This window comes from Pelobates fuscus, chromosome 6 (assembly GCF_036172605.1).
Source record: "Pelobates fuscus isolate aPelFus1 chromosome 6, aPelFus1.pri, whole genome shotgun sequence".
Taxonomy (NCBI): domain Eukaryota; kingdom Metazoa; phylum Chordata; class Amphibia; order Anura; family Pelobatidae; genus Pelobates; species Pelobates fuscus.
In genome coordinates, this window is record NC_086322.1 from 258339116 (window position 1) to 258351688 (window position 12573).

Below are 12573 nucleotides of genomic sequence, written 5' to 3' on the forward strand. Positions count from 1 at the left end.
ACCTATACTTATTCTGAGATTCAACGCTCCTCTACAATTATTACTTTTTATCTATTTGAGATATATGTCTGCTCAACCATAACTCACCTCTTTTATATTAAGTGCACCCACGCTTATTATATGAAATTTTGTTCAGGAGAAACAGGGCTCTCCTTTCATTTCAAATAATAATAATAAAATTATTAAAAAAAAAAAGGCTTGAGTAATTAAGAAATAATATTTATTTTTAACTTCTGCATGGCATTTTAATTGTGAGACATAATACTGTTTTACTGCAATAAAATACATGTTTGTCTTCAGCAATGTCTCACGATACCCCCCATGTACAGGTTTTATGGAGTTTTGGAAAGTTACATGGTTAAATAGAAGGCTTTCCCTTTTTTTTTTTTTTATACAAATTAAAATTTGCCAGATTGGTTTGCAAGCTGTATATTGCCTTTGAGACTGTATAGCAGCTCAGAAATAAAATTAACCCCATCATGGCATACCATTTGCAAAAGTAGACAAGTACGGTATTCAGAATGGGGTATGTCCAGTCTTTTTTAGTAGTCACTTGGTCACAAACCCTGGCCAAAGTTGCATTCATATTTATTTTTTAATTTTTCACACAAAAACTGCACTTTCACTATTGATGTCATTGCTGTGATTGATTGATGGTTTACTATTTACTGTGGGATACTGTACAACAGTACCTCACATGTACAAGTTTTATGGTGTTTTGGAAAGTTACGGGGTTAAAGTTAGGGCTTGCAAATGGAATTATCAGGACCTTCTCAAATTGTAATGAATAAATCACTTAATTATGTAAAAAGGTTACATAAATATATATTTCAATTCTACGTGTATATTTATGTAATTATTTATCTAAATATATATATATATATATATATATATATATATACTTTGTTTATTATTTTTATTTACACACACACACACATATATATATAATTTTTATTCTAACTGTATTTTGATACATATATATATATATATATATATATATTTTTTTTTTAATATCAAAATACAGTAAGAAAGAAATTAATTAATATAGTTGTTCTATATTATCATAGTTCTGGTGAGTATAGGCATTTTCATGTAAACACTGTCTTTTCAAAGAAAATATTTTTATTTATATTATTATCTGCTGGCTGTTTAGGGACACCTCCAGTATTAGTAACTCAGATGGCCACTAGAGGTGCTTTCTCGGTCAGTACTGCACAATGTGCAGCACTGACGTTCAGCGTCTCGCACTGCATGGAGACACTGAACCTTCCCCGTAGAGATGCATTGATTCAATGCATCTCTTTGAGGAGATGCTGATTGTCCGCCCTCTACCCCGCCTCCTTGGCTGAGATAATCAGAATTGGGAAAGCATTGGATTGGCTGAGATTATCAATTCTGATTATGTCAGCCAAGGAGGCAAAGGTGGGCAAGGGGGAGTCAGGGGGCTCAATTGTGTTTCTAACACTATAGGGCCAGGAATATACATTTATATGGTGTATATATATATATATATATATATATATATATATATATATATATATAAAATGTTTGGCAATGTTTAATGTTTTTTTAACTGATTTCAGTGTTTGGGGGACTTCCTGACAACTCAGGCAATCTCCCTGCAGGCAGTTCCTTAGCCTGCTATTGGGACTACGTAATGGCGTCAGTGCGATCACATGGCCCGGGAGGGGAGGAGTTGCAGCAGGGGACTGCCTGAGTTGCAGGGCCGGAGTACTGTGCCGGGAGGCGCTAGATTGGAGTGACTGGCAGGAGGTGGGTGCACAGCGCTAGGTAATTAAGTACACAGTGGCTCAGGGGCTTCTAACCGTTACAGCGTTCTATTCTGCCACAGGGGCTTTTATCAAAAAATTTTCAAAGAGGACATACTCTTTAAAAATAAAGCATTTCAACAACCTAAACTCCTTTAGGGGTCTGAAGTGTCCCTTTAATTTGTCCTTTACTTTACTTCTCCTGTTACACGTCTGTTCAGTTATATTTAAAAAATATGGAAAAAAAGTTTGTAAAAAAAAAAAATTTTATTCTCCTTGTGCTTTAGTGATGTCATAATGCTTTTACAAATATCACATCTAACCTGTGCAGTAAACAGCATATAGAATGTTCGTGGTGGGCACAGAATGTTCATGATGGCAACGGTGTTGGTAGGTTTCAGAAACAAAAGGAAAGCTCCCCAGCATCTTAGCTGATGGTCACCTGTATAGCACCAACCCTTCCTAATAAGTAGCCTGGGGGAGCCCTGTATTGCTCATCTTTGTTTTTATAATAGCCTTCTTTGAGAAACCGCTGCCTGATGTAAAATTAAAAGAAAGAAAAAAAAAAAGCAACATTTTATATTCTACTGCTTCCTCAACTAACTGAAAATCCAGGGCTAAAGAGCTTCAAATCTGGGGTTCAGCCCCAAACGTTTCCCCAACCTACCCCAGCTAGTGCTTGGCAGTTGAAAAATGACCATGAATTTTATCCTTTTTTTTATCAATATCCTCTTATGAGAGCAGCGATATTGGAAGTAAGTATATTTTACAAGCAGAAATATGTATATTATATTCATAGATTAACTTTTAATTACTATATCCTGTGTTATAACCTATTATCTGGTGTTATACAAAAGGATGCGATCTAGCAAACACCACTTTATCATATTCAATTAACAGTGGGAAAATGTGCTTTGTTTGAATAGTTTATTAGAAAATGTTCACCCATATGTTCTTGTCTGAATTTTAGTGTCACTATTTTATTTGTCATCATTTTGTTAAGACAGTTTGGTTTGTTAGGTAATTTCTGACATTTTAATTAAAGTCGCATATCACATAATTATGTGTTTAGTCAAGGTTAAAACAGAAAAGAGGGCGGTGGTTGCGCACACAATGAAAGATATCCTTGGTCTTAAGTGTAGACCCTTAGGTTCTGTGGATATAAAAAACCATCATAGGGCAATACGTCTTAGCCACAATAAAAAGTATAAAAAACTTGGAAAACTCACAATATTTAGAGCCTTTCTGAGTTGGCTCTAAACTTTAAAAGCAGTATGCAGAATCTGGTGCTGGTAATGCAGTCAGGGTCCCTTGGGAAAAAACGCCAACCGCCTCCTTTGTGTATAAATCAGGAACCAGGATCACCAAATAATTAATAAGTAAATACTTTAATTAAATACATAAAAATATATGCATAAAACACAACGCGTTTCGACCTAGTCCAATAGGTCTTCCTCAGGTGCATAACACAAATGGACTGACAGTTTCCTTATATATCATGCCTAACACATACAATTACTAGTCAAATTACTATAAAATATCGGCAGCTGTGAAGTCCATCCTTAAAGTCCATATAAGGAGTGTTTCCGGCGGGAGTTCTAAGGTTTATGCCTCCTCCAAGATGGCCGCCGTCTGTTTATATTCGTAGGAGTACGTGCGACCTTCCCAAGATGGCCGCGCGTCATTACCAGGACGATATGTGTGTGTCCTTCCGGTTTCACTTTCCTCCGGTCACGTGGTGCAGCTACCAGTCACGTGGTGCCGGAGAGGGGCGTGGATAAGCGATTATGCTTACGTGCAGGGGCAAACAATGAGGAGGATAGGGAACTCCTATCACTCCGAGTCCATGTATAAAGTCCACATAACATAGAGGTATAGGGAGAGAGGGAAAATATTATTAAATAAGAAGATCATGAAGCAGTAATACATAATGATACTTGAAAGGCATTAAGATGAATAAAACTAATAAAAACGATCTATGTGCCAAAAAGAGTTATAATGGATAATAGTCACATACACTCGATTAAATATAAAAACCTACATACAAAAAAAGGAGAGTTTCTATAAAATGGAGCTTATTCCAAAATCGATATTTAAGCCCTTTGGGCATAATGTTTGTAGCTCAAATATCCAGTTTGATTCTTTTTTATTTAAATTCTTAGCACTATTGCCACCTCTCCAATGATTTTCTATTTTATGAATGGCTGTAAACTGTAAATCATTGGGATTAGAGTTGTGTATTTCTAAAAAGTGACTCGAGACACTATGATTTAAAAACCCTATTTTAATGTTCCGAATATGTTCATAAATTCTAGTTTTTAATGGTCTTGAGGTTTTTCCTACATATTGCAGGCCGCATGTGCATTGAAGCAAATAAATAACATTTGTAGACTCGCATGAAATAAAGGAATCAATATTAAAAGTTTTTTTAGTTGTATTAGAGATAAAATCAACTTTCTTCTTATTAGTTATATGCGTATTTCTGCAAGCATTTGCAATTGTTATGCTTGCAGAAATACGCATAGAACTAATAAGAAGAAAGTTGATTTTATCTCTAATACAACTAAAAAAACTTTTAATATTGATTCCTTTATTTCATGCGAGTCTACAAATGTTATTTATTTGCTTCAATGCACATGCGGCCTGCAATATGTAGGAAAAACCTCAAGACCATTAAAAACTAGAATTTATGAACATATTCGGAACATTAAAATAGGGTTTTTAAATCATAGTGTCTCGAGTCACTTTTTAGAAATACACAACTCTAATCCCAATGATTTACAGTTTACAGCCATTCATAAAATAGAAAATCATTGGAGAGGTGGCAATAGTGCTAAGAATTTAAATAAAAAAGAATCAAACTGGATATTTGAGCTACAAACATTATGCCCAAAGGGCTTAAATATCGATTTTGGAATAAGCTCCATTTTATAGAAACTCTCCTTTTTTTGTATGTAGGTTTTTATATTTAATCGAGTGTATGTGACTATTATCCATTATAACTCTTTTTGGCACATAGATCGTTTTTATTAGTTTTATTCATCTTAATGCCTTTCAAGTATCATTATGTATTACTGCTTCATGATCTTCTTATTTAATAATATTTTCCCTCTCTCCCTATACCTCTATGTTATGTGGACTTTATACATGGACTCGGAGTGATAGGAGTTCCCTATCCTCCTCATTGTTTGCCCCTGCACGTAAGCATAATCGCTTATCCACGCCCCTCTCCGGCACCACGTGACTGGTAGCTGCACCACGTGACCGGAGGAAAGTGAAACCGGAAGGACACACACATATCGTCCTGGTAATGACGCGCGGCCATCTTGGGAAGGTCGCACGTACTCCTACGAATATAAACAGACGGCGGCCATCTTGGAGGAGGCATAAACATTAGAACTCCCGCCGGAAACACTCCTTATATGGACTTTAAGGATGGACTTCACAGCTGCCGATATTTTATAGTAATTTGACTAGTAATTGTATGTGTTAGGCATGATATATAAGGAAACTGTCAGTCCATTTGTGTTATGCACCTGAGGAAGACCTATTGGACTAGGTCGAAACGCGTTGTGTTTTATGCATATATTTTTATGTATTTAATTAAAGTATTTACTTATTAATTATTTGGTGATCCTGGTTCCTGATTTATACACAAAGGAGGCGGTTGGCGTTTTTTCCCAAGGGACCCTGACTGCATTACCAGCACCAGATTCTGCATACTGCTTTTAAAGTTTAGAGCCAACTCAGAAAGGCTCTAAATATTGTGAGTTTTCCAAGTTTTTTATACTTTTTATTGTGGCTAAGACGTATTGCCCTATGATGGTTTTTTATATCCACAGAACCTAAGGGTCTACACTTAAGACCAAGGATATCTTTCATTGTGTGCGCAACCACCGCCCTCTTTTCTGTTTTATCTTTGTATGTAAGTGTTATTAAGTGACTATACACTTGGGTGGTTTTTATGTGTGCTGCACTGGTTTTTTATATATGATATCTTAAACGCACTACTACCTATTTTTAAGCGCCATCCTTTATCTCTGTTTTTTACTTGTAATTTATTTAGTCAAGGTGGCTTCTAGGTGGCAAAAAGACCAGGGGACTTCAGCCCAAGGGTTAATTTTATGGCCCCTCCTATTGGCTTAAGCCCCTTCTAAAACCAGCCGTTACCATACCCTAAGTCCAGCCCTAAAACATGTACTCTACAAATCACTTCTACATAAGTCTATAGTTATAAACTCCACACATTCTGTATTTATAACTGCTGGCAGACTGTAATCTGAGGGTATTTAACCGCTCGCCGACAGCATTTCCTTAAACTTTTATTGTGTCTAACCACCAAGCTACACATTACTGCTTTGCTTATTTCATTGAATTATTTTACAGGACTAACCTTGCTAGTCCCCAACGTTCCAGTGGAAGATTGGACTACTGATCCCTCCACCTCTTCCCTGTAAAATACCTCTCCTCGGTTTGAATTTCCCAGGATTCTGTTCTTGGATTTTCAGCTTCTTCCTCTGAGGTAAAATATTCTTATCTCACCATTTAGTGTACAATGTAAAGTCCGTGGGGTATTGCACAAAATTTAATATTTCCAGAAGGGGAGATATGTACCAGGTTTCATCATCCAAATCAGACCTGGAAAAAGTGACATATTTCGTTTTTGTTGTGGTATTTTTAAATAATTTATTGGGAAATTTCCCCCATAATGTTTATCTTTTAGTTATGCCACCATTTGATTTGGTTTTATTTTGTTAAAATAATTTGTTTGTTACAGGATTACAGCTCGCTGTACTGGTTAGGATGCCACGAATACCCAGAACCTGTTCCCTGGTAATGGGACAAATCGTTAGTAGCGGTTTGTCCTCTTACCTGTGTCTTTATTGGGCTCTCTGCTGCTGTGGTGAGGTGCTTCTGCAGAGCAATAGAAGCTGGAAGCCATTGCAGTTGAAATCCATTGGTTGACAGTGTCAGGTGACCACTCTCAGCCAATGAATGACCACACAGCGCAAAAGAAAATACTTGTTTTGGGGTGGCTGATTACACCCCATGACGTTGCCAGAGATGACACTCCCAGTGACATTTAAGGAGTTAAACTTGGTATATGCAGCGTCACTGGTGCTTGGAGTTAGAATTCATTTTAGCAATAAATTCTAACTCCAGTAAAACAGTAAAACGGCAAAAATTCTCAAATTCAACTTTAGACACAACTTGGCTATTTCAGCCTGTATTTTGCAATTTATTTTTCATTTGGCTCTTCAGTGAATACGCCTGAGCAAGTGCTGGGGATGCAATGAAGGTTCCTGAGCAAGTTGGAGATGGCACAGAGTTGCCAAGGGCAGAGAGACAGCATTGAGCTGCTGGGGGCAGAGAGATGGCACAGAGAGGTTGAGGGAAGAGAGATGGCACAGAGAGACTATGGGCAGAGAGATGGCACAGAGAGGCTGGTGGCAGAGTGATGGCACAGAGAGGTTGTGGGCAAAGTGATGGCACAGAGAGACTGATAGCAGAGCGATGGCACAGAGGTGCTGGGAGCAGAGAGATGGCGCAGAGAGACTAGCACAGAGAGACTGGGGCAAAGAGGTTGAGAGCAGGGCGATGGCACAGAGAGGCTGGTGTCAGAGATGTGGAACTGGCAGGTTATTTAAGGGCACAGATAGCTAATTGGCATGATATACACATTTTATGAATGTACTGCATTTTGGCATGATATGCAGAGTTTATGTATTTATTGCTCATTGTATAATACACCCAGTTTATGTATCTAATATTCATTGGCATGATATATCAAGTTCATGTATTTATTGCTCATTGGAAGGATATATCAAGTTTATGCATTGATTGCTCATTAGCATGATTACCAGTTTTATGCATTTAGGTAATTGGCATGATATACAAGGTTTAAACATTTAAGGTTATTGGGCACGATATGCAAGGTTCGTGCCTTTAATGCACTAATAGAATTCCCTTTATGGAAAATCCTTCAGATCTCCTTTTATAAAATTTCTGCCTGGTTGGGGAGATCTTCCATATTGATTAGTGATGTCCAAGGGTCAAGTATGCAGGGCAATTGCTCCCTGGGCTGCTCTTTAACCACTTTTCCAATCTAAATGCCCAAGTGCACAGCACTTTAATTCTTTCTATTCGATTATCTTGTGTATCGTCTATCAATGTGTGCTTGTGTGTTTGTGTCTATTGCTGATGTTAACGGGTGGGTTGGTAAAATTGCACTATAGGCCACTAAATTGTTTTTGCCCTCCAGGTCACAAGTTGCCAGCCCTCCCCTAGAGCTGTCTATGATGTCAGTTCCAGTAATATTTTAGAGTATTTTATTCCCTATGGCAGGGTCAAGCATTTTAAATTCCAGTTAGTGTTGACCATGTCTATACAAAGTTTATAAATAAAATGTTGCAATATAATGTTGCTGCACAAACTGCTATAAAATAGAAAATAAACTGCTGTTAGAGCACTTATTGATATACTAATTTATATATTAGCAATTCCTTTTACTATTATCCACTTATCTCCCACCCCTCCCAAATCCCATCTATCCCAAACTGTATCCCATTCTTTTTCCCGGTTCAGATCCTGTGTTCTGTCAGATTTCTGGATCCGTCAGAAATCCTGACCCACGTCACATCCGGTTATGCGGCATCTGCTGTAGCCTGTACTGCTCATGCATGGTCAGTCTCCTGACGGAGAATTGAACAGTGAAACTGAAGGGGCATGATCTATACACCAAAATTGCTTCATTAGTCTAAAGTTGTTTTGGTGACTATAGTTTCGCTTTAATGGGCCACTCCAGACCCCTAAAGTACTTTAGCTTGCTATAAAGCTTTATGTGTAACAAGTGTTACACATAAAGTGCAGAATTCAATAGAAATTGACACTTTTATAAATGAACTTGGTCACACCCCCTAGGCTGGCAATGAGATAACTGGTCCTGTTACTTCCTGGTTTAACCCCTTAAGGACCAAACGTCTGGAATAAAAGGGAATCATGACATGTCACACAAGGGGTTAATAAGCTCAGTAGAGCTAAACTCAAGAGGCAGCAGTAGTTCAGAGCACTTGCTTTGCAAAGACTTTTCATTCAGCTGCATTAGGAAGTCTGTGATGAGACAGCCACAGAAAGTCTGGGTGGGGTTAGAAGGGAAATCTGCAACTTTTGCAAGCTGTGTTTAGTTATACCTCAATGAAAAAATGCATAAATTAAAGGCATACATGTTTTCATTTGGGGTAGATCTACTAAACAGTGATTTTCATTTATTTTGTATTTTGGCAGTGGAGTATCCCTTTCATGTAGTTGTTCTAGTGTGTCTACAGCCTGTCCCTGCAGGCTTTTTAATGTTTAATGTTGTTTCTGAGAAATGGCAGTGATTATATTCATGCCTAGGAACAGCTCTAGTGACAGTCACTCAAACAACCCCTAAAGGTGCTTCCTGGGTCAGAGCTGCACAGTGTAGAGCACTGACATTCAGCATTTCCATGTTCTGCATGGAGGCACTGAATGTTCTCCATAGAGATGTATTGACACAGTGGAGGGTGGAGCTAGCCGTGATTAACCCCTTAAGGACCAAACTTCTGGAATAAAAGGGAATCATGACATGTCACACATGTCATGTGTCCTTAAGGGGTTAAACTGACACGGGACTGTAACTGAGGTGAGTAAATTAACTTTTTTTACCGGTGGCAAATGGACAGATAACCTAAAATGTGCTTTTTCAACTCTAGTTTTAGGAAGGCATGTTTGTATTCCAGACACTATAGTGTTCCTTTAATTATTGTTATTTCATTATAAACAAATCTTAATATTTCTAAAGACATTGTGCAGAGCTGGTCCAGGGCCTCTTGTTTGTGGATAATAACAAAGTAATAATAAAATTAATTTAAAAAAAAAGGCTTGAGTAATTAAGAAATAATATTTATTTTTAAGTTCTGCATGGCATTTTAATTGTGAGACATAATACTGTTTTACTGCAATAACATACACATTTTCAGCAATGTCTCACGATACCCCCCATGTACAGGTTTTATGGGGTTTTGGAAAGTTACATGGTTAAATAGAAGGATTTCCCTTTTTTTTTATACAAATTAAAATTTGCCAGATTGGTTTGCAAGCTGTATATTGCCTTTGAGACTGTATAGCAGCTCAGAAATGAAAATTAACCCCATCATGGCATACCATTTGCAAAAGTAGACAAGTAAGGTATTCAGAATGGGGTATGTCCAGTCTTTTTTAGTAGTCACTTGGTCACAAACCCTGGCCAAAGCTGCATTCATATTTATTTTTTAATTTTTCACACAAAAACTGCACTTTCACTATTGATGTCATTGCTGTGATTGATTGATGGTTTACTATTTACTGTGGGATACTGTACAACAGTACCTCACATGTATAAGTTTTATGGTGTTTTGGAAAGTTACGGGGTTAAAGTTAGGGCTTGCAAATGGAATTATCGGGACCTTCTCAAATTGTAATGAATAAATCACTTAATTATGTAAAAAGGTTACATAAATATATATTTCAATTCTACGTGTATATTTATGTAATTATTTATCTAAATATATATATATATATATATATATATATATATATATATATATATATATATACTTTGTTTATTATTTTTATTTACACACACACACACACACACACACACACACACACACACACACACATATATATATATATATAATTTTTATTCTAACTGTATTTTGATACCAATACATATATATATATATTATTTTTTTAATATCAAAATACAGTAAGAAAGAAATGAATTAATATAGTTGTTCTATATTATCATATTTCTGGTGAGTATAGGCATTTTCTTGTAAACACTGTCTTTTCAAAGAAAATATTTTTATTTATATTATTATCTGCTGGCTGTTTAGGGACACCTCCAGTATTAGTCACTCAGATGGCCACTAGAGGTGCTTTCTGGGTCAGTACTGCACAATGTGCAGCACTGACGTTCAGCGTCTCGCACTGCATGGAGACGCTGAACCTTCCCCGTAGAGATGCATTGATTCAATGCATCTCTTTGAGGAGATGCTGATTGTCCAACAAGACATGTGGCTCCGCCCTCTACCCCGCCTCCTTAGCTGAGATCATCAGAATTGGGAAAGCATTGGATTGGCTGAGATTATCAATTCTGATTATGTCAGCCAAGGAGGCAAAGGTGGGCAAGGGGGAGTCAGGGGGCTCAATTGTGTTTTTAACACTATAGGGCCAGGAATATACATTTATATGATATATATATATATATATATATATATATATATTTGTGCTCGGAATTTAAATACGTAATGGATAGTAACTGTGAGCAAAGTTGGTTGTGGTGTGCCGAAACCAACGTACGAGTGGGCCTGTAAATAAAAGAGGGCCCACCAAGGAGAATGTAATTATAACAGGGTGTAGGTGGGTGGGAACAATCAGCTGAAAGGCAGAGGTGAGTAGGGGCTGGGAGTTTAAGTAGGGGACTTACTCCTCCCACAAATGCAGGCCTCCACAAGTTCAGGCCTTTTAACTTGTGCTCGGAATTTAAATACGTAATGGATAGTAACTGTGAGCAAAGTTGGTTGTGGTGTGCCGAAACCAACGTACGAGTGGGCCTGTAAATAAAAGAGGGCAAAAAGATAAATTCGAGAAATACACACTTTATTGCATTTTTTACAAAACCAAGTTGCTGAAAGCTTGGCGAAGCTCTTTCTCCGGCTGTGGAATATATGCAGTATATATGGAGGATTTCCACCGCCCCAGTCTCTTGATGATATGGACCGGTGTGTTAGTGCTAGAGGCTGCTCCTATACGGAAGGAGTGCCTAGAGAATGCAATCGGGTTGTGTCCGAGCTTAGATAACAGAATTCTGATATGAACCATCAATTTTGCTGTGGTTAACGGGTGCCCTTGTAGTGTTAAGAGCGGAGAGTCCAGTAGGTGACCGTGCAGAGTTGACCGTAGGTGGTCTAGTACTTTTACCGGACACCAGGCATTATCAGTAGGGAAGAGAGGAATTATAGTAGGGTGTAGTGACCGGTTGGTTTTAGTTGTAGGGATCGAAAGTTGGTAGTGATCCTCTATTTTAGTGAGGTGTGATATTTTAAGTCTTAGCTTCGTATCTCCTTGACAAATTACGGTGAACTCTCTAGGTCTGAGAAAACCGTAGAAAGCGAGATATAAAGCAGATTTGATCACCGTATTTGTGCCGATGTCGAATGGGGCTGTGTCAAGGAGATTGCTAAGTGACCTGAAGATAGGCCCATCTATAGGTAATCTAATGGTAGAGAGTGGAGGTGAAACCTTTGATATTCCTTTCAAAACCTTTTTGACGGGGTATGAAGACAGGAAAGGTGTGTTAGGAAAAAAAAGGTGAGGCTGTGGTGCTGGACCCCCGTGAGATATAGTTTAATGGTGTTGCGAGATAGTTTAAGGTGTAGGTGGAAAAAAGAGGCAAAAGCCACCATGGTTTGAATAGAGAAGTCACCTTGTAAACCGAACTCTGCTGTGAATTTATTAAATATATTAAGAGCCCTATTGTAAGTGATAGCCGTGTTTGGTGATAATGCTTGGTGAGTGAGTGCTCTAGCGTGGTTCAAGAGTGTGCTTAATCCAGGATTAGATCGTGGAACCGTGGTGTCCTGGATGGTTGTAGGTGAGCCGTTGGGCGTGCCTGAGAAAATGCCTGAAATTGAGAACGAGAAAGAGCGTCAGTGGCCGTGTTGTGAATACCCGGGATGTGAAAACAAACTAAGTGAAACTGGCCGGATGCTGCCAACCAGGTCAGCTTGCGAATCAGCCG